The sequence below is a fragment of the Aegilops tauschii genome, chromosome 5, assembly GCF_002575655.3.
Source record: "Aegilops tauschii subsp. strangulata cultivar AL8/78 chromosome 5, Aet v6.0, whole genome shotgun sequence".
Classification (NCBI taxonomy): domain Eukaryota; kingdom Viridiplantae; phylum Streptophyta; class Magnoliopsida; order Poales; family Poaceae; genus Aegilops; species Aegilops tauschii.
In genome coordinates this window covers 172782584-172805483 of record NC_053039.3, presented here as the reverse complement: position 1 = coordinate 172805483, position 22900 = coordinate 172782584, and positions in this window count along the sequence as shown.

Sequence of the window (22900 nt, the reverse complement as noted above, 5' to 3'; positions counted from 1 at the left end):
TAGCTATCTGTGATGGACTCTCTTGAACGCCATCATTATTTATCTTTGGGCTTTTGAGCTGTGCATTTGTAGACGGGCCTGGGAGTTGAGCTAGTAGGGCAGTGGCCTGGGTCCAAAGTAGTAGAAGTAGCACAAAAACATTTTTGAGTGTAGGCTTTTCCCTGCTCATGCCTGCCTACTAGAATCGCCAGTGCTTGAAAGGAAAAGTGAAAGAAAAACATAGGAATTAGAAAGTTTCCTATGGTACTACTATTCATGCATTTGGTTCAAAGGAATGGAGCAAAGGAAAATTGTAGGATTTCTTCCTTTAGTGTCTCCTTTTCAAATTCCTATTCATGAAGCACAAGACTAAGAGATAGTAGCTATCGGTGTCAAAACCGGCGGATCTCGGGTAGGGGGTCCCGAACTGTGCGTCTAAGGTCAATGGTAACAGGAGACAGGGGACACAATGTTTACCCATGTTCGGGCCCTCTCTATCGAGGTAATAACCTACTTCCTGTTTGATTGATCTTGATGAATATGAGTATTACAAGCGTTGATCTACCACGAGATCGTGATGGCTAAACCCTAGAAGTCTAGCCTGTATTACTATGGTCATGAATCTCTCCCTCTGGACTAAGTCCTGCGGTTTATATAGACACCGGGAGGATTTAGGGTTACACAAGGTCGGCTACAAAGAAAGGAATCTACATATTCGATCGCCAAGCTTACCTTCCACGCCAAGGAGAGTCCCATCCGGACACGGGTGTAGTCTTCGGTCTTCGTGTCTTCACAGCCCATCAGTCCGGCCCATAGCTAATTAGTCGGACGCCCGAGGACCCCTTAGTCCAGGACTCCCTCAGTAGCCCCTGAACCTGGCTTCAATGACAAGGTATCCGGTGCGTAGATCTGTCTTCGGCATTGCAAGGCGGGTTCCTCCTTCCGAACTCCAAGATAGTCTTCGGACATATTGAATGTGTCCAGACCTATAACATAAGTTTTGTATACTTCCACAGAGGGCACAATAATTTATAAACCTAATCCACCAACAACTATTCGTAGCATGACACCACGTCACCGTCGGGACATTACTTTAAACCTGTCATTGGCCTGCAGCCCCGGGTTTCGAGGCACGGCTTTATTGACACGTCTTGTCCAAGCCGAGATCGTGTCCCCTTTATCAAGGGATTCTTATTAACACAGACGTGGGTAACCCAACCGTCTCTGTGGTACAACTCCTTGGAAACAGGCAAATTTCATGGTTCGGGAGTTGATGTTTAGATACTCACGGCCTTTATAAAGGGGTACAGACCCGCCTCCCCCTCTTCCACATTTTCTTCTTCCTCAGCCTTTGCTATCTTAAGTTCTAAAACCCAAGTTTCGACCACCTCAAACCTTAGTCATGTCCGGATCCAGCCTTCCCGCTCGGTGCGTAGCTTCTTCTGTTACAGAGGAGGATATTGCGAAGCTTAGGGCAGCGAGATATCTGACCGCAGAAATCCTCCATCGGCTCCCTGCCAAAGGGTAGGTTATCTGTCACGACCGGTTTTTCAATAAAATAATTATTGAGAGACCAATCCCTTTTACGGACCAGCGAGGAAGAATTCCTTCTCACTGGTAGACAATATCTTGGTCACAGAAGAAAAATACCATGAGTACTAAATATAATACAAGGTTGAGCAGAGACTGCCCAACAATTTATTACATGCACGCCGCTAAAACAAGACGGCGGATAGGGTGGCAAACTACTAACTCACGATAATAACGGTGGTGGAAATATCATCGCGAAGCGAGTGATATGATTCCAGAAGACTACAACTCATCGAGCTCGGAGTGAGGCTCGAGAAGACTTATTGCGGGTGGCGGAAGCGTATACAATACAAGTGACCAATATCTGGGATCGCGCAGGACTGACTGGGACTCCTCTAGGCATCGGACGCGCTATCAAACTCTTCATCCAAGAGATCGCCTTCGTCAACATCTGGCCAAATCAACAAGCCAGGTGAGTACTATGAAAGTACTCGCAAGACAGTTCGGACATAAGATATAACGAATGCAACATGAAGCATATGAACAAGTTAACCAGTGCGATCAGACATAGATATAATAAATACTGGGTGCCAAGCGAGGGTCTGAATGACGCCTCGAGCGGAAAATGCGGAATAATAATACAGGTGCCAAACGATTGTCTGAAAGACTCCTCGAGAGGGAAAATGCAGAATAATAATGCGGGTGCCAAACGAGTGTCTGAAAGACTCCTCGAGAGGAAAATGCAGAATAATAATGCGGGTGCCAAACGAGTGTCTGAAAGACTCCTCGAGAGGAAAATGCAGAATAATAATGCCACAGTCGGGCGTCGGGGTGACACCACATAAAGGGCTTATAACAGAAAATAAAGACAGTGCATGCCGTAGTCGGACGTCTGAGCAACATCACATAAAGGGTTTATATTTAAAGTAAGAAACACGTACACGCCACAGTCGGACGTCTGCGCGACGTCACATAAAGGGCTTATATCACAGCTCAATAATACAATCGTTCGGAAACATAAATTATCACAAGCATGCGACGAATATAAAGTTAGTCCATCCACAGGAGTAACAATAAAACTGGATTTACCACTAGAGCTTGTTCACCGGGGACCAGTTTTTCACACGGATAGATATGGATATAATGTTTACACTACTGATCATGGATACGATGATTTGGAAAGAATTGACTCTGCAGAGTTTGTACTTAACCACAGCCAACGGATTTCAGTAGTCACGGGGACTAGTTCCGTCTACGGTGTTTTGGAAGAAACACGTCTAACCAGTACACACCCAATTCAACCATCCGAAGCCAGGGATCACCCTCGGCGACGTTCAAGAAAAACCTTGAGACGGGGAGGCTACAACCTCGCGTAGCATGGGATCAAATTTCTATACGCGCGCTCTAAGGGGGTGCCCCCCCTCTCGGTCCCAACCGGAAACACCCATGCCCCCTGACCGGATGACTGGCTTTAATCCTGGGCCAACGTACCATCATCCCGGCCTCTCTGTTTGGTGTGTACACGGAAAGAGGTTACCAACTTACTAAACCGCATCCTGGCAATGAGACATGTGGTAGCACGGAAAGGGGAAAGAACGGTAACGTGGCTCCAACCACGTTAACGTCGGAGAAAGTCGGATGACGCAAGGCTGGTATGCTACAACAGTACCACCTTGCCGCCCTTCATGTCACCACATGATTAGGCCATCTCTCATCAGAGATCATCGCAACTTTGGAACATGCGGGATAACGTGGCTCCAACCACGTTAACGTCGGGGAAAGTCGGATGACGCAAGGCTGGTATGCTACAACAGTACCACCTTGCTGCCCTTCATGTCACCACAGGATTAGGCCATCTCACATCAGAGATCATCGCGACTTTGGAACAACCGGGTCGTTGCCTTACAAGCAACGAGGCATTTACCGACACTCATATGCCACGCACAAACTCTCACGTGAACATGTAAAACACATGTCATATCAAATGTTCAAAACACGCTTGCCTGGTTCGGAGAAGTCGGAGTCTAGCTCGGCGAAGTTCGCGGCTCCGTCACCTCTCCCGGAACCTACGGCAATCACGAAACGGATACTAACGTGAAAACCAACACTTGCACAGAAACTTTTCCAAATAATTTTCAAATAAATCCCATAAAAAACTAGACAGAATTTGAAGATTGTCAGAAAAAGAATCACTCAAAAATCCCATTTTATTAAAAATTTATAAAGGTTTCTGTCCAGGGACTTATCTGTAATGAAACAGAAAAGTTCCAGGGTTTTAACTGAGAAAACAGAAAACGCTTCGGTTGGGAATGCGCAAGCGCAAAGGAGAAAACGTATTTTGCCCGAAGGCGCCAACAGAAAACGGTTCGCGAATAAAAGAACAGAGGCTGACACGCGGGGTCCACATGTCAGGTTTGAAAAGCTCGCCGGCGCCCGAAGACTGCGGTGGACGCCGGCGTCGAACCACGGCGAGTTAGGAGAAACGGAGGGTACCAAGAGCTTCAGCGTCTTCTTCCGCGTCGGTGGGTGGTGGACACGTCCAACGGGGAGCAACACGTCGACGGCGACACTATCTCCGGCGGACGGCGGCTCGGGTGAGGATGGGGAACTCCGGTGGAGGGCTGCAAACTACGAATTGAGGCGCGGGTCAGAACGAGTGATGCAAGGTGAAGCTACTGGCAAGAGAAAGCAGGCGGAGGAGCGCACACGGGGGCGAATCGGGCTGGATCCCGTGGTGGGTCGCGGCGGCCGGAGTCGAGGAAGGAGACCTCCTCGGGGCTCTACCAGTGGCTAGGCTTGCTCTAGGGGGAGTGCGGGGATGGTGGGTGCTCGAGTTGAAGGTCGGGGCCTCTATTTATAGGCAGATCGACGGGGTGGCCGTGAACGGAGAATCTCCGGCGAGCGATTACGGCGGAGCAGTGGATTGGCAGGTGGTTTGAGCGGCCAGGCAGCATCAGTGGAGGTTACTGGAGTCGTTTCACAGCTAAACGGAGATGGTCTTGGCGTAATGGCGTCGGTCCACGGTGAGGTGACCGCACGGGCTCAACGGCGGCAGAGAGCGCGCTCCACGCCCTACGGTTCACGACGAGAGCAGCAGCGTATTCGGGGGAGTGGAGGGCCACGCGGCGGGCTCCGGTGGTTTGGGCGGCGCTGGGTGGCGTCGTCGGCGCCGTGTCTCCCGCTGGCGCCCGCAAAGCCGCCGCCGGCGTCGATCACGGGGCGGCGCACCTTCTGTTGCTCGTCGCCGACGCCCGCAAGGCGCCAGGCGTTTGTGCAGTGCAGGAACAAGAGGGCGGGGACGAGGAGCAAGGCGACGCAGTGGTACTGGCGAGATCGATGCCCTTCTCTAAAGAAAACGACAGCAAGCCACCGCAGTGTTCTCTGAACTTTCTGAACTTGACATAGACAGTGCACTGCAGGTGTTCGACAGAAGGTTTTGGCTATGAGATAAATTTTTCTGGAGCTGTAACTTGGTGAGATGACCACTCAAAGCACCCAGGGGCTGCCTGATTTTACTTGGAATATTTGGAGAAGGTTTTGAATGAATTTCACCAAATTTGTCAAATCTGGTCCAAACTTGCAGCAGGTGTAGTTTGAAAATTTTGAACTGAAGACCAGTGGATCTTCATGGTTCTAGGTTGAGGGTTCAAAGGACTAGGAGGGGAAAAAGGTTTGGTGGCAAAAATCAAGACAGAAAGTGGAGTTCCTTTGTAAATCTCCAAGTGCTAGAAAAGGAGGCAGAAATTTATTTGAATAGAATTTGAATGGAAATAATCACATGGGGAGGTTCAACTTGCTGGATTTGATGCAAATCATGATCCAAAGGTGAGGAAGTGGTTAGGAGAGAGGATTTGCACTAATGCCATGGCAAGAAGGAATTGTTGAAAGTGGCAAAGGACTTTCCAAAAGCCATTGTGCAAATTCAAAAAGATTTTCAAAAGTTATTTTCCCAAATGAAAAACATTTTGTCTTGAGTCCAAATGAAAAGCAAGAACTTCCAAGACCAAAGGCAGATCTTGGGTGAATCCAAACAAAACTTTTGCCATAAAGAAAAATATATGAGAGGGAGAGTTCTCTTGAAGAAAAATTTAAATCACTCCCCTCAAGTCAAATAAAATCTGTTGAAAAATCCAAATAAAAACTTGGGTGTCACAACACCTACCCCCTTAGGAAAAATCTCGTCCTCGAGATTTCTGCTGATCCTCAAATATATATGGATACTCTGCTCGAAGGATATCCTCCCTTTCCCATGTAGCTTCATCCTCGGTGTGGTTGCTCCACTGAACCCTGAAAAACTTTGTCGTTTTCTGACGGGTCCTCTGTTCAGACTCTTCTAAAATCTTTACTGGTCTTTCTCTGTAGGTGAGATCGGGTTGCATATCAATGTCCTCATGAGGTACATGTTTTTCTGGGTTGCTCACACATTTTATTAACTGTGAGACGTGGAACACGTCATGGACGTCTGACAGCTCCTTGGGGAGGTCTAGTTGGTAGGCCACCGTGCCTCTTCGTGCCTTTACACAAAATGGTCCAATAAATCTTGGGGCTAGCTTCCCCTTTATTTTGAACCGTTGCAGACCCCTCATAGGAGATACTCGGAGGTATACGGAATCACCGGGTTCAAAGCTGACCTCACGGTGCTTCTGATCATAGTAGCTCTTTTGGCGGCTCTGTGCTGTCTTGAGTCTGTCCCGGATTTGTTTAACTTTCTCCTCGGCCTCTTTAAGCATATCCGGGCCGAAGATACGGATGTCACCTGTCTCTGACCAATTCAATGGGGTACGACACCTTCGTCCGTACAATGCTTCAAAGGGTGCCATTTGCAAGCTGGCTTGGTAACTGTTGTTGTAAGCAAATTCGGCATACGGCAAACTCTCTTCCCAACTGGATCCATAGGTGAGCACACAGGCTCTTAGCATATCCTCTAGGATCTGGTTCACACATTCCGTCTGTCCATCAGTCTGAGGGTGGTATGCTGTACTGAAAGCTAGTTGCGTGCCCAGAGCTTGTTGTAGGTGATCCCAAAATTTGGAGACGAATTGTGTGCCTCGGTCTGATATTATAGTCCTTGGGACTCCGTGCAAACAAACTATACGAGATAGATAAAGTTTTGCCAGTCTTTGGGTGGAGTAGGTAGTCTTCACGGGAATGAAATGAGCAACCTTGGTTAGTTGGTCTGTGATGACCCATATGGCGTCATTCCCACGTTGTGATCGGGGTAATCCGACGATGAAATCCATTCCTATTTCATCCCATTTCCACTCTGGTATCCTGTTTGGTTGGAGTAGCCCTGCTAGCTTTTGATGCTCGGCCTTGATGCGCTGACACGAATCGCAACAAGCAATGAATGTGGCTATATCTCTTTTCATACCGTGCCACCAAAATCTTTCCTGAATGTCCTTGTACATTTTGGTTCCTCCAGGATGAATCGAGTATGGAGCGGTGTGGCTCTCCGTCAAGATCTGTTGCTTGAGTTCCTCAATGGTAGGTAAGCAAAGTCTGTCTCGGTACCATAATGTTCCTTCACTGTCGGTGACGAACTCGGAAGTCTTACGAAGATTCATTTTCTTCTTTATGCCTTCGATGTTGGGATGTCCCTGCTGAGCCATCTTGATTTGTTCCACCAGGGTGGGTTGTATCTCCAGGTTCGATACGGTGCCTACAGAGACTAACATCATGTTGAGCCTAGCGAACTCTCGCTGAAACTCAGGCCTCAAGTTTTGCGGACCGTCATTGTCCGGGCTGGGGTTTCGACTAAGGGCATCGGCCACTACATTTGCTTTCCCTGGATGGTAGTGAATACCGACGTCATAGTCCTTGACCAGTTCCAACCAGCGTCGTTGGCGTAAATTCAGCTCTGGCTGTGTGAAAATATATTTGAGGCTCTTATGGTCTGTATATATTTCACAGCGATTTCCCAACAGAAAGTGCCTCCACTCCTTGAGTGCATGTATGACTGCTGCTAGCTCCAGGTCATGTGTTGGGTAATTTTCCTCATGTTTTCGCAGCTGCCTGGAGGCATATGCGACAACCTTGCCATCCTGCATTAGCACGCATCCGAGACCTTTTCGGGACGCGTCACAATACACTTCAAAGCTCTTGTGTATGTCTAGCACAGTTATGACTGGTGCGGTTGTCAGCTTCTTCTTGAGTTCTTGGAAGCTCTGCTCGCATGCTTCCGTCCATACAAATTTCTTGTCCTTCTTGAGTAACTGTGTTATAGGTTTCGCCATAGTGGGGAACCCTTCAATAAATCTTCTGTAATACCCGGCCATTCCCAGAAAACTCCGCACATCAGTAACATTGGCGGGTGGCTTCGAGCCCAGTATGGCCTTGACTTTTTCTGGGTCTACGGCCACGCCTTCTTGGTTCAGTATATGGCCCAAGAAACCAACTTGTCTTAGCCAAAATTCGCACTTGCTAAATTTGGCGTACAATTGATGTTTCCTCAATTCTCCCAAAACAATTCTGAGGTGTTCAGCATGCTCTTCTGGTGTCCTCGAGTAAACCAGAATGTCGTCAATGAATACCACCACAAATTTGTCCATGAATTTCATGAATACTTTGTTCATGAGGTGGACGAAATATGCGGGGGCGTTCGTTAGTCCAAAAGGCATCACTGTGAACTCGTATAACCCATATCTGGAAGTGAAAGCTGTCTTGGGAATATCTTCTGTCCGTACCTTCAGTTGATGGTATCCCGATCTCAAATCAATCTTTGAAAATACCTTGGCTTGTGCGAGCTGGTCAAACAAATCATTGATCCGTGGCAACGGATATTTGTTTTTGATGGTGACCATATTGAGGGCTCGATAGTCTATGCACAGCCTCAGTGTCCCATCCTTCTTCTTGGCGAATAACACGGGCGAACCCCATGGTGAGGAGCTGGCTCGTATAAACCCTTTGTCCAATAATTCTTTTATCTGCTTCTTCAACTCCACCAATTCTGAGGGTGCTATTCTATAAGGCTTCTTATAGATGGGAGTGGTGCCAGGTGCTAGTTCGATGCTGAATTCGATCTCTCGGTCTGGTGGCATGCCTGGTAGTTCTTCAGGGAACACATCAGGAAACTCGCATACCACTGGAACTTTTCTCAGTTCTGCAATGTCCATTTTGTTCAGCTTTGGCTGCTGTGATCGTGGCCTTTCTTGAGCGGAAACTCTTATAGTCTTGCCGTGATGGTGAGTGAGAATCATTGTTCGATTGAAGCAGTCGATGAATCCTTTGTTGGTGGTTAACCAGTCCATCCCTAAAATGACATCCAGTCCTTTACTTTCCAACACGATGAGATTCGCGTGGAATTGTAGTCCTTCGAACTCAATGACCACTCCTTGGCAGTAACCTTGAGCGATTTGCTTATTTCCGGGGGACTTGATGATCATAGATTTTTCCAAGGGAAGTATCGGAAAACCGTGTTGCGAAACAAAACTCTTCGAAACGAACGAATGGGAAGCTCCAGAATCAAACAAAACCGTGGCAGGTACTGTGTTGACAGGGAACGTACCGAGCACGATGTCTGGGGCATTCTGCGCTTCTTCCCTGGTCACATGGTTCAGGTGACCCTTCCTGTGGTTGTTGCTGGGATTGAAGTTGTTGCGCTTGGGGGCTGGATTGTTTCCACCATTGTTCGGCTTGGGTGCCGAGTCTCTTGGCTTCGGGCACTGTTTAGCATAATGCCCTTGTTGACCACATGCATAGCAGGTGACCCCTGGACGGTGTGTGAACTCCTTGTCCCTGGCATGAAATTGTCCGACGGGCCTTGGCTCAGTAGTCGTGGATCTCCTTGTGTCTGTCCTTGGGACCTCAGTCTTGCCTCGGTTGCTGCGGGCAAGAGTCGTCTTGTCCCTCTTCCGCTTACGGATATCTTCCAGACTACGGCGCTCATTCTCCAAGGTGATGGCCTTGTCCACCAGCGTCTTAAAATCCGGAAAGGTGTGTACAATCAGTTGGCATCTCAGTGCTGGTGCTAGGCCGTCCAGGAATTTTTCCATCTTTTTGCTTTCTGTCGTAGGCATAACGAGACAGCTGAGTGAACTGACCATTGTACTCTGTCACTGACATGCCTCTTATCTTCAAGTCATCAAACTCTCTCTTCTTGATCTTTAGGATGCTCCTGGGGATGTGTGCCCCACGGAAGCCTTCCTTGAACTCTTCCCAGGTGATGTTGTGTTCCCTGGGATGCATGTGTAGGAAGTTTTCCCACCATGCTGCGGCTGCTCCAGTAAGATAGTGTGGTGCATAAAGCACCTTCTCATGATCGGAGCACTGAGAAATAATCAGTTTCCTTTCAATCTCACGAACCCAATCATCGGCTTCCAGCGGTCTGTCAGTGTGAGCAAAAGTTGAGGGGCGAGTCTTCTGTAACTCAGATAACTTGGAATGGGGTTGATAGGGTTCACGGTGGTTTCCCATGTTGATGACATGGTTCATCATCTCTTGGTGCTGTTGCTGGCTTTGCTCGAAGAGACGGCATACTTGAGACAGTGTTGCTTCGCTGTCTTGTTGGCTGGACTGACCCTGAGTGAAATTGTTGCTGGTCTGTGTCCCGTAAACCTCTTCTGGCTGATTGGGCATGGAGCGAGTCCACGGGCGAGACATTTTTCTAGTCTGGGGTATTATTTGCAAAACCCATGAGAAAAATTGTGTAGCACAAAAAATCTCGCAAAGGCAATAATCAAAAGGCTTCAAGGTTTTCAAAGAAACACAAATGATTTTTCATGGAGAAGAAGTGCTTAACATAAATCTTACATGCGAAAAGCAAACACAAGATACAGCACTCAGGATGCGCGTACACAATCCTGACATGTTATTAAAAACTAGCGTACTACTCCGGAAGGCAGCAAACACACCAATACAAACTAGCGTACAGATAAAACAACACATCATACAAGCAGGCATAACACGCGCTACTCGGTGCTCTCAGTCGGAGATGGTGAAGATCTCCTTCCCCTTGCCGATGGCAAGGCTCAGCTGTCCAGGAGAGTCAACCTCCTCCTCTCTAGCTGGCTCCTGGCGCGCGACGCTGCGCTGCGGTGATGGAGACGAGGAGCTTGACAAACCCCTCGGGCACGTTGGTGAACACTCGATTCTCACAGCTGCTGCCAGCCATCTACAAAAGTAGGCAAAAATTCTGAGTAGTCATGTCATAAATTTATGATGACCAACAGAAAATAGCTACAATTGCAAAATGCTGAAAAAGCACAAAAGATGCTAATAACCGATTAGCGATCGCACCTAGTGGCTTCCTACAGTCAGCCTGGCTCTGATACCAAGCTTGTCACGACCGGTTTTTCAATAAAATAATTATTGAGAGACCAATCCCTTTTACGGACCAGCGAGGAAGAATTCCTTCTCACTGGTAGACAATATCTTGGTCACAGAAGAAAAATACCAGGAGTACTAAATATAATACAAGGTTGAGCAGAGACTGCATAACAATTTATTACATGCACGCCGCTAAAACAAGACGGCGGATAGGGTGGCAAACTACTAACTCACGATAATAACGGTGGTGGAAATATCATCGCGAAGCGAGTGATATGATTCCAGAAGACTACAACTCATCGAGCGTCGGAGTGAGGCTCGAGAAGACTTATTGCGGGTGGCGGAAGCGTATACAATACAAGTGACCAATATCCGGGATCGCATAGGACTGACTGGGACTCCTCTAGGCATCGGACGCGCTATCAAACTCTTCATCCAAGAGATCGCCTTCGTCAACATCTGGCCAAATCAACAAGCCAGGTGAGTACTATGAAAGTACTCGCAAGACAGTTCGGACATAAGATATAACGAATGCAACATGAAGCATATGAACAAGTTAACCAGTGCGATCAGACATAGAGATAATAAATACTGGGTGCCAAGCGAGGGTCTGAATGACGCCTCGAGCGGAAAATGCGGAATAATAATACAGGTGCCAAACGAGTGTCTAAAAGACTCCTCGAGAGGGAAAATGCAGAATAATAATGCAGGTGCCAAACGAGTGTCTGAAAGACTCCTCGAGAGGAAAATGCAGAATAATAATGCCACAGTCGGGCTTCGGGGCGACACCACATAAAGGGCTTATAACAGAAAATAAAGATAGTGCATGCCGCAGTCGGACGTCTGAGCGACATCACATAAAGGGCTTATATTTAAAGTAAGAAACACGTACACGCCACAGTCGGACGTCTGCGCGAGGTCACATAAAGGGCTTATATCACAGCTCAATAATACAATCGTTCGGAAACATAAATTATCACAAGCATGCGACGAATATAAAGTTAGTCCATCCACAGGAGTAACAATAAAACTGGATTTACCACTAGAGCTTGTTCACCGGGGAGAAGTTTTTCACACGGATAGATATGGATATAATGTTTACACTACTGATCATGGATACGATGATTTGGAAAGAATTGACTCTGCAGAGTTTGTACTTAACCACAGCCAACGGATTTCAGTAGTCACGGGGACTAGTTCCGTCTACGGTGTTTTGGAAGAAACACGTCTAACCAGTACACACCCAATTCAACCATCCGAAGCCAGGGATCACCCTCGGCGACGTTCAAGAAAAACCTTGAGACGGGGAGGCTACAACCTCGCGTAGCATGGGATCAAATTTCTATACGCGCGCTCTAAGGGGGTGCCCCCCTCTCGGTCCCAACCGGAAACACCCATGCCCCCTGACCGGATGACTGGCTTTAATCCTGGGCCAAGGTACCATCATCCCGGCCTCTCTGTTTGGTGTGTACACGGAAAGAGGTTACCAACTTACTAAACCGCATCCTGGCAATGAGACATGTGGTAGCACGGAAAGGGGAAAGAACGGTAACGTGGCTCCAACCACGTTAACGTCGGAGAAAGTCGGATGACGCAAGGCTGGTATGCTACAACAGTACCACCTTGCTGCCCTTCATGTCACCACATGATTAGGCCTTCTCTCATCAGAGATCATCGCAACTTTAGAACATGCGGGAAAAGAACGATAACGTGGCTCCAACCACGTTAACGTCGGGGAAAGTCGGATGACACAAGGCTGGTATGCTACAACAGTACCACCTTGCTGCCCTTCATGTCACCACATGATTAGGCCATCTCTCATCAGAGATCATCGCGACTTTGGAACAATCGGGTCGTTGCCTTACAAGCAACGAGGCATTTACCGACACTCGTATGCCACGCACAAACTCTCACGTGAACATGTAAAACACCTGTCATATCAAATGTTCAAAACACGCTTGCCTGGTTCGGAGAAGTCGGAGTCTAGCTCGGCAAAGTTCGCGGCTCCGTCACCTCTCCCGGAACATACGGCAATCACGAAACGGATACTAATGTGAAAACCAACACTTGGACAGAAACTTTTCCAAATAATTTTCAAATAAATCCCATAAAAAACTAGACAGAATTTGAAGATTGTCAGAAAAAGAATCACTCAAAAATCCCATTTTATTAAAAAGTTATAAAGGTTTCTGTCCAGGGACTTATCTGTAATGAAACAGAAAAGTTCCAGGGTTTTAACTGAGAAAACAGAAAACGCTTCGGTTGGGAATGCGCAAGCGCAAAGGAGAAAACGTATTTTGCCCGAAGGCGCCAACAGAAAACGGTTCGCGAATAAAAGAACAGAGGCTGACACGCGGGGTCCACATGTCAGGTTTGAAAAGCTCGCCGGCGCCCGAAGACTGCGGTGGACGCCGGCGTCGAACCACGGGGAGTTAGGAGAAACGGAGGGTACCAAGAGCTTCAGCGTCTTCTTCCGCGTCGGTGGGTGGTGGACTCGTCCAACGGGGAGCACCACGTCGATGGCGACACTATCTCCGGCGGACGGCGGCTCGGGTGAGGATGGGGAACTCCGGTGGAGGGCTGCAAACTACGAATTGAGGCGCGGGTCAGAACGAGTGATGCAAGGTGAAGCTACTGGCAAGAGAATGGAGGCGGAGGAGCGCACACGGGGGCGAATCGGGCTGGATCCCGTGGTGGGTCGCGGCGGCCGGAGTCAAGGAAGGAGACCTCCTCGGGGCTCTACCAGTGGCTAGGCTTGCTCTAGGGGGAGTGCAGGAATGGTGGGTGCTCGAGTTGAAGCTCGGGGCCTCTATTTATAGGCATATCGACGGGGTGGCCGTGAACGGAGAATCTCCGGCGAGCGATTATGGCAGAGCAGTGGATTGGCAGGTGGTTTGAGCGGCCAGGCAGCATCAGTGGAGGTTACTGGAGTCGTATCACAGCTAAACGGAGATGGTCTTGGCGTAATGGCGTCGGTCCACGGTGAGGTGACCGCACGGGCTCAACGGCGGCAGAGAGCGCGCTCCACGCCCTGCGGTTCACGACGAGAGCGGCAGCGTATTCGGGGCAGTGGAAGGCCACGCGGCGGGCTCCGGTGGTTTGGGCGGCGTTGGGTGGCGTCGTCGGCGCCGTGTCTCCCGCTGGCGCCCGCAAAGCCGCCGCCGGCGTCGGTCACGGGGCGGCGCACCTTCTGTTGCTCGTCGCCGACGCCCGCAAGGCGCCAGGCGTTTGTGCAGTGCAGGAACAAGAGGGCGGGGACGAGGAGCAAGGCGACGCAGTGGTAGTGGCGAGATCGATGCCCTTCTCTGAAGAAAACGACAGCAAGCCACTGCAGTGTTCTCTGAACTTTCTGAACTTGACATAGACAGTGCACTGCAGGTGTTCGACAGAAGGTTTTGGCTATGAGATAAATTTTTTTGGAGCTGTAACTTGGTGAGATGACCACTCAAAGCACCCAGGGGCTGCCTGATTTTACTTGGAATATTTGGAGAAGGTTTTGAATGAATTTCACCAAATTTGTCAAATCTGGTCGAAACTTGCAACAGGTGTAGTTTGAAAATTTTGAACTGAAGACCAGTGGATCTTCATGGTTCTAGGTTGAGGGTTCAAAGGACTAGGAGGGGAAAAAGGTTTGGTGGCAAAAATCAAGACAGAAAGTGGAGTTCCTTTGTAAATCTCCAAGTGCTAGAAAAGGAGGCAGAAATTTATTTGAATAGAATTTGAATGGAAATAATCACATGGGGAGGTTCAACTTGCTGGATTTGATGCAAATCATGATCCAAAGGTGAGGAAGTGGTTAGGAGAGAGGATTTGCACTAATGCCATGGCAAGAAGGAATTGTTGAAAGTGGCAAAGGACTTTCCAAAAGCCATAGTGCAAATTCAAAAAGATTTTCAAAAGTTATTTTCCCAAATGAAAAACATTTTGTCTTGAGTCCAAATGAAAAGCAAGAACTTCCAAGACCAAAGGCAGATCTTGGGTGAATCCAAACAAAACTTTTGCCATAAAGAAAAATATATGAGAGGGAGAGTTCTCTTGAAGAAAAATTTAAATCACTCCCCTCAAGTCAAATAAAATCTTTTGAAAAATCCAAATAAAAACTTGGGTGTCACAACACCTACCCCCTTAGGAAAAATCTCGTCCTCGAGATTTCTGCCGATCCTCAAATAGATATGGATACTCTGCTCGAAGGAAATCCTCCCTTTCCCATGTAGCTTCATCCTCAGTGTGGTTGCTCCACTGAACCCTGAAAAACTTTGTCGTTTTCTGACGGGTCCTCCATTCAGACTTTTCTAAAATCTTTACTGGTCTTTCTCTGTAGGTGAGATCGGGTTGCATATCAATGTCCTCATGAGGTACATGTTTTTCTATATCATCGAGCCCCACGCCTCCAAGTGGGCGGCTGCGCCTGCGTTTTGATCCAGCCCTCCGATTCAGCTCGCATCATGGATCAATAAGGGGTTGGACTGGGGGTCAATCGATGAGGTACAGACACTGCAGAGCCGCATCCGGAGCCTCCTCGAGAGGGACATTGATCTTATCAACGTTATTCAAGTAATGCTGGTTCGTCGGACCTTGGCGCGCCAAAGGTGGCCTCTATGCATGTGGGAGTTTAATCCCGAAGGGCCGCGGACACTTCAACACTTCTTCGGCACTACGCACAAAGGGATGTGGAAATTATTTTTCGGGAAACGAAAACAGTGGCCAGATACTACCGAAGACACCGGCCTTGACTGTAACCATCCGGATACCACGGTAAGTACTCGTCCGCCGAACACCTCTTAATCAGGTATCATGTGGTAAGACACTAAGCAAACCATCTTTTTCCAGGGCTGGATAAAGAAAGCAGAACAGATTATGTGTCCGGCCCCTCTTCCCGAAGACTCAGTGGACCCCGTGTTAACAAGGATGCTGGCACCGGTACCGTACCAGGCGCCGGTGGGGGAGGGCACGGTGGAGAGTGGGAAGACCCGGGATAACCTTCGTTCCAGAGGTAAATTAGATACCGAGTACGGAGAAATCGACATTTCTTCGCCCAAAGACAAAGGCAAAGGAGAAGCAAGCATCCCTTCTCCATTCAGGAAGAAAAGGGCCGCCTCCGAAGGTTGGGAGGGGCGGTCTCCCAAGAGGGGCAAGATGCCACCGTCGGGTGGCTCGGGATTGGAAGGCGACGCCGTTGAACAGCTCCGTCGTGAGGACAAGCCTTCGATCAAATCGTAAGTGAATCCGGGATGCTTTGATCACATCCCTTTCCTTTCCTGTTACCAAAGAGACTTGTAATGTACATGTGTATCTTTACAGTTCGGCGCAGAGTTTTCTTGGGAAATCCTCTTCTTCGGGAGATCTTCTCCCAGAGATGATGGAAAGCGAGATGCCTCCCCAGACCTCCTCTCCCAATAAGGCGGACGACTCCGAAATGTCATCTCGGAGGGTTTTTCTTGATCAACAAGCAGCGCGGGGGATGAAGGAGGCAGTACCCGAAGGTGAACCTCCGATCGTCCGGGATTCGGGGGCCAACAATTAAGGCCCCAGACTATCCGGTTTTCAGCCAACGATGATTCTAGAGACGGGTGAACAGGTTCCTTCAAAGGATGGTCGTGCTCCTACAGCGACTTCCGGAGACCCGGCGGCACCGGATATGTTGAGGGATATGCTGTGAAAAGCATCTGTCTCAGAGGAACAGCGTACCTTGATGGGTACGGTGGTTGAGAAGATTCTGTCCGCGAAGAGCGGATTGAATGAAGCCTTCATGAGCCTGCTAAGAGGCTTCGAGGTTTGTGATGTAATATTTTCAACTATATTTTATTTGCAAGAATGCACCTGTGTATAGATAATAGCCCCTGAGACTCGGGTTGGCTTCCCATGGGAGGCGAACGAAGGATCAAGAAGAAACGCCCAAGGACTAATCTGGTTAATTGGAACACAGGCTGTTTATCCCCTGACGACTACCCGGACTATGGATATTGTCGAGCTGCAGCGGAAGCTTGATGTGGCAGTGGATGACATTGCGTTAATCAATATGCGTCTTGACGAGTCGCAAGGTATGTATTCGGAGCAGTCCTTACACATACGTGTTTGTAATATAAGCGTGACGCTGAAAGTTGCATACTGGGATATGCATGGCTGCAGATGGTGCCGCCACCATTGAGATTCTTCAGGCGGAGCTTGCCCGGGACAAGGAGCATGCCCGGTTTAGTAATGCGTCTGCCGAAAAGGCATCGGCTGAGTTATAGGCCGAACAAATTGCTCGGCACCAAGATGAGGAGAAAATATCCAGGATGGCGCTCGAACTAAAAAATTCTACTAGCCGCTGTGAATTCCTTGAGAAGGAGAATGAAGCAAAAACGGCTGAACTTGACAAGGCCTTGTGAGAGGCGTGAGAAGCGTGGTCCGAATCTAGAGCAGCCCGTGAGGAGATTCGGCAAGCCGGGGAGATTGCGGCCGGTAAGCCCTTTTTACTACAGACTAAGTTCGGCGATCCAAACTATGCTCAGCTTAACCAAGTGTGGAGTTCTCCAGACGAGTTTTTAGACTTGCCGAAGAGTTCTTCCGATGCTACGCGGTTTTACGAAGCGCGAGAGGGGTATGCAACGGAGAAGCTTTTCTGGTCACAATTTGGCGCATCAAAGCGCCCTCTATTGCTGAATGATAGATGTCCCAATGGGCCGAGCTTCATAGGATATCCGTCGCTGCCATGAAGAACATCATAGTCCGGCTGTGGCCGACTAAGCCTATTCCGAATAGCTACTTTGGCTTGGTGCAGCGGCTTGTTGATGCGGCGCCACGTATCGATGCTACTAAGCGGTCGGCGTGCATTGAGGGTGCACGGATGGCCTTTGCCCGTGTCAAGACATATTGGGGGAAGATGAAGGCTATCGATGTTGTGGCGAAGAGTCAACCCAACGGCAAGGACCATCACACACCGGAGCATTATTTTGAGGACGTCTTAGAGGCTGCTCGCTTGATAGAGGGTCAATGCTCAAAAGGCATAATATTCGAGTGAACTCTGTATGAATTGTAAAAGACAATTTTGATAATCAGTCTATATTTTAGTTTTGCCTAAAGGCTTTTGTTCCTCCTGTGCGCCCGTTTGTATATGATCAGAAAGTTTTCCAGTCGTCGGCTTCAGCCCCCTCGTAGGAAATACGGGGGTGTTCGGAAAAGCATCTGATCACTCTTGACCCAACGTCTTGGTCCATGAAGGTGGTGTCAATGCGGCGAACCAGCCAACCGGACTATAGGGCGTTAACACTTTCACTTAGCCATAGGAGTTTTATGGTGGGTCTATGATATAGCCCCTTGTATGTATGCAGCTTATTCTCGTATGATGCGTTTACATATTTTACCTGGAAGAGGTCCTTCGTGTGACACGGAAGGAACCGCGAAAGATTCCAATAAGTCATCGAGTGGAGCACGGTGGCCTAGAAATAAGTCCTCCCTCGCCACCGCAACTACAACCAAATCCGGGCCCAGGAGATAATCCTTGGGTATAGAAAAGGGGAGCACGGTGGCCTAGAAATAAAACGAGGTTTCACATATCCCAGTTCCGTTCCGAAATGCATGATAGAGGATGAAAGACTTATCTGGATTTGCAGCCCCCGGCAACCTTGTCTTGTCGTGGTTGGATCCTTGTGCTTGCAGCCCCCGGCAACTCTGGTTTGCCGGGGTTGGGACGCCGGTCCGTTTCCTTTCTTCCAAGTAGCTCAGTAGAAGTGCTCATATGCCCTGCGAACCAAAGGAGGACAGGAAAGACACAGATAGACGCGCACTTGACCTCTAGGCTAGGGGTTAGTCGCCGCTAAGCACTTCAACCCTAACCAAGGAAGAGACTCGACCTAGCATGCATGCTATAACTTAGGGCGCCAGCGCTTCATTTATTTATGCTCACGGTCTGCGACTGGCTTTGTACGAAGGGTTACATGCCTTGCCGGCAAAGCTTGTACAAAAGGTGGCTTGCCGGGAGGCCCGGCAAGCTGCGCCTTACGGGTAAAACTTGCGAAGATGCTCGATGTTCTAGGAATTGCTCACTGGGACAGCATCTTCGGTCTCCACGCGGACTGCGCCGGGCCTGGTGACTCGCATTACCTGATAAGGGCCTTCCCACTTTGGCGACAACTTGTTGGAATTCTTGGCTGACTGAACGCGCCGAAGAACAAGGTCGCCTTCCTCAAAGCTTCGGGCATGAACCTTGCGGCTATGGTAGCGGCACAAGGCTTGCTGGTAGCGTGCTGCTCTCACAGCCGCCCAAAGACGATCTTCCTCAAGGAGCGTCGCGTCATCTTGGCGCAACTGCTCTTGCTCAAGCTCATCATAAGCGAGCACTCGAGGCGACCCGTATATGAGTTCCGTGGGGAAAACTGCTTCTGCCCCGTATACTAGGGAAAAAGGTGTCTGGCTGGTGGCTCGATTTGGCGTCGTCCTGATCGACCAAAGAACCACCGGCAACTCATCAATCCAGCGCCTTCCACTCTTGCGCAGCTTGTCGAAGGTCTTCGTTCTCAGGCCTCGCAACACTTCAGCATTTGCCCTCTCCGCTTGGCCGTTGCTCCGTCGGTGTGCCACAGAAGCAAAACAGACCTTGCTACCGAGGTCTTGAATGTATTGCATGAAGGTGTGGCTTGTGAACTGCGTGCCGTTGTCGGTGATGACTTTGTTTGGCACAGCAAAACGGCAGACCAGTCCCTTGAAGAACTTGACGGCTGACTGAGCAGTCACCTTTCTCACTGCTTCCACTTCCGGCCACTTTGTGAACTTGTCGATTGCAACGTACAAGTACTCAAAGCCCCCGACAACGCGGGGGAAAGGGCCCAGTATATCGAGCCCCTAGACCGAGAATGGCAAGGAGAGAGGGATTGATTGAAGGGCTTGAGCTGGTTGATGAAGCTTCTTTGAATGGAACTGACACGCTTCACACTTGGTTACTAGTGCCCTCGCATCCTGGAGGGCGGTCGGCTAGAAGAAACCTTGCCGGAACGCCTTTCCGGCAAGGGCCCTCGACCCTATGTGGGAGCCACATATGCCTCCATGTATCTCTGCCAACAGCTCCAGTCCTTCGTCCCGGGGGATGCACTTCAGTTTCACACCGTTCGGCCTTCTCCTGTACATGACGTCATCGACGAACTGGTACAGGGCGGACCGACGGGCTACTTTCTCTGCTTCTTCCTGCTCCTCAGGAAGCTCCCCAGTTTGGAGGAATTGGATGGTATGCTACGCCCATGCCGGAGCTTGGGGCTCGACGACAAGGACCAAAGGCATCTCTTCCGCCATGGGAGCGGCTGTCTCTACGGCCAGTGCTTGACGCCCTGCCGGAGCCAGTTACTCTTGGGCAGGCCCAGCGTCCGCGGCAGCACCCTTGCCGGTAGCCCCAGGGGGCTCGGTAGGAAAGTACTTGCCGGGACCTAACTTCCTCCGCTTGTTCTGCCCCGTTGATGGCTCGACGGATGGTTGAGTTAAACGGAGCAAAAAGGTACCTGGTTAGGTAGCTTGAATGCAGCACGCTTTGACAGGTAATCGGCGATGTCGTTCTCCATTCGGGGGACATGCTCCGCTTTGATACCGTCAAAGCATTCCTCCAGCTTCCTCACCTCATCTACGCAGGCCTCCATCAATGGGCTCTGGTAATCCTTGTTGACCAGCCTAACAACAAGCTGCGAGTCACCCCTGACGATGAGCTTCTTAACTCCGAGGTCTGCCGTGATCCTGAGACGGGCGAGCAATCCCTCATACTCAGCAGTGTTGTTGGTAGACATCTCCCTGGGGAAGTGCATCTGGATCACGTACTTGAGGTGCTCTCCGGTGGGCGCGATGAGCAGCACACCAGCACCGGCGCCTTGCAGCGAGAAAGCCCCATCAAAGTACATGATCCAGTCGCGGTCTGCTTCCTTGCCGGGGAGAGTGGTCTCTTGGATTTCTTCGTCAGGCGTTGAGGTCCATTCTGCAATGCACTCCGCCATGACTCTGCTCTGGATTGTCGAGGTACTTTCAAACTTCAAACCGAAACTTGATAACTCCAAGGCCCATTCCACAATCCTTCCGGTTGCATCTGGGTTATGCAGTATCCGTTGCAACAGGAGGCGGGTGACGACAGTGATCTCGTGGGCTTGCAAGTAATGATGCAGTTTCCTCGAGGCCATAAGGAGGCCGAAGAGCAATTTCTGCACACCGGAGTACCTCGATCTAGCTCCCTGCAAGAGGGAGCTGACAAAGTAAACCGGGTGCTGCATCATCTTCTTCTTCTACACCACCTCACTCGACTGCGCGGGCACTGCCTTGGTGGCATCAGACTCTCCCGGGGGCCTCGCCTTGCCGGCACCAGGCCCTGCCGGGGGAATCTTTGGTTTGCCATCCGCTGGTTCTGCCACTGTCACTGCCTCCGCGTTGACCTCCCTCTGTGCCACTAGTGCGACGCTGACCACTTGATTCGTCGCTGCCAGATACAGCAACAACGACTCTTGTGGTTTAGGCGCAACCAGTATTGGCGTGGAGGACATGTATATCTTCAGATCCTGCAACGCTGCCTCGGCTTCTGGGGTCCACTCCATTGGGCCTGCCTTCTTCAAGATTTTGAAGAAAGGACGGGCACACTCGGCGGACTTGGAGATGAATCGGCTCATGGCGGCGACGCAGCCGGTGAGCCGATGCACATCCTTGATCCGCTTGGGTGCCTCAATCTGCTCAATAGCTTGATTTTGTCTGGGTTTGCCTCGATCCCGCGCTGTGACACAAAGAACCCGAGAAGCTTGCCGGACGGAACGCCGAACACGCACTTCTCAGGGTTCAGCTTGAGGTTGATCTTGCGCAGGTTGGCAAATGTCTCTTCCAGATCTTGCACAAGAGTTGGCCCGTCCTTGGGTTTGACCACTATGTCATCCATGTATGCCTCCATATTTCTATGGAGCTGAGGTTCAAAACCAATTTGGACTGTTCTTGCAAACGTCGAGCCAGCACTCTTCAACCCGAAAGGCATCCGTAAAAAGCAATATGTACCACATGGGGTGATGAATGCTATCTTTTCTTCATCTTCTCTTGTCATGAAGATTTGGTGGTAGCCCGAGTAGGCATCGAGGAATGACAACAGATCACACCCGGCTGTGGAGTCGACAATCTGGTCGATGCGCGGCAACGGGAAGGGGCCCTTAGGACAAGCCTTATTGATATCTGTGTAGTCAACACACAGCCTCCACTTCCCATTCGCTTTGCGCACCACTACCGGATTGGCCAACCACGTCGGGTGGAGCACTCCTCTCACCAAACCTGCCGCTTCCAACTTCCTGATCTCCTCTGTGATGAACTCCTACCTATTTAGAGCCTACTTTCTGACCTTCTGCTTGATGGGCCGCGCATGAGAACAGACAGCTAGGTGGTGCTCAATCACCTCCCTGGGAACGCCAGGGATGTCAGATGCTTGCCACACAAACACGTCGACATTCGCCCGCATGAAGGTGACGAGCGCGCCTTCCTATTTGCTGTCGAGGGTGGAGCCTATGGTGAAGGCCCCTGCCGTGCCATCCTCCCTGACGGACACCTTCTTGGTCTGCGGCGGCTCAGCCCTGGATTTCTTGCTCTTGCCGGTAGATCTCTCTGGCACGTCCTTGACGGTAGCACAACACTCTGAGGTGGTGCGCTTGCCGGAGTGGGTGCGAGAGGTCTTGCCGGGCTTCTTCTTCCCTCCCGGGCCTTCAGCGGCAGGAGCAGGGGCGTTGACGGCAGCTGCTGCAACTGCTTCCCGGTAGAGTTGGTCGGCGCAGATCAGCGCTTCCTTCTTGGCGGAGGGGACGGAGATGATGTTCAACGGCCCGGGCATCTTTAGCATGTTGTAGGCGTAGTGTGATGCCGCCATGAACTTGGCTAGTGCCGGGCGGCCGAGGATCCTGTTGTAGGGCAAGGGGATCTCGGCCACGTCGAAGGTGATCCTCTCTGTCCTGTAGTTCAACTCTCCTCCAAACGTCACGGGTAGTGTGACCTTCCCCTTTGGCTGGCTCCTCCCCGGATTGACCCCTTGAAACGTACCCGTTTCCTCGAGGTCTCCATCAGGAATTTGCAGTCTCGTGATCACGACAAGCGAGATCAAGTTCAGGTCGGCCCCGCCGTCAACCAACATCTTATTCACCTTGAGGTTGCGTATTGT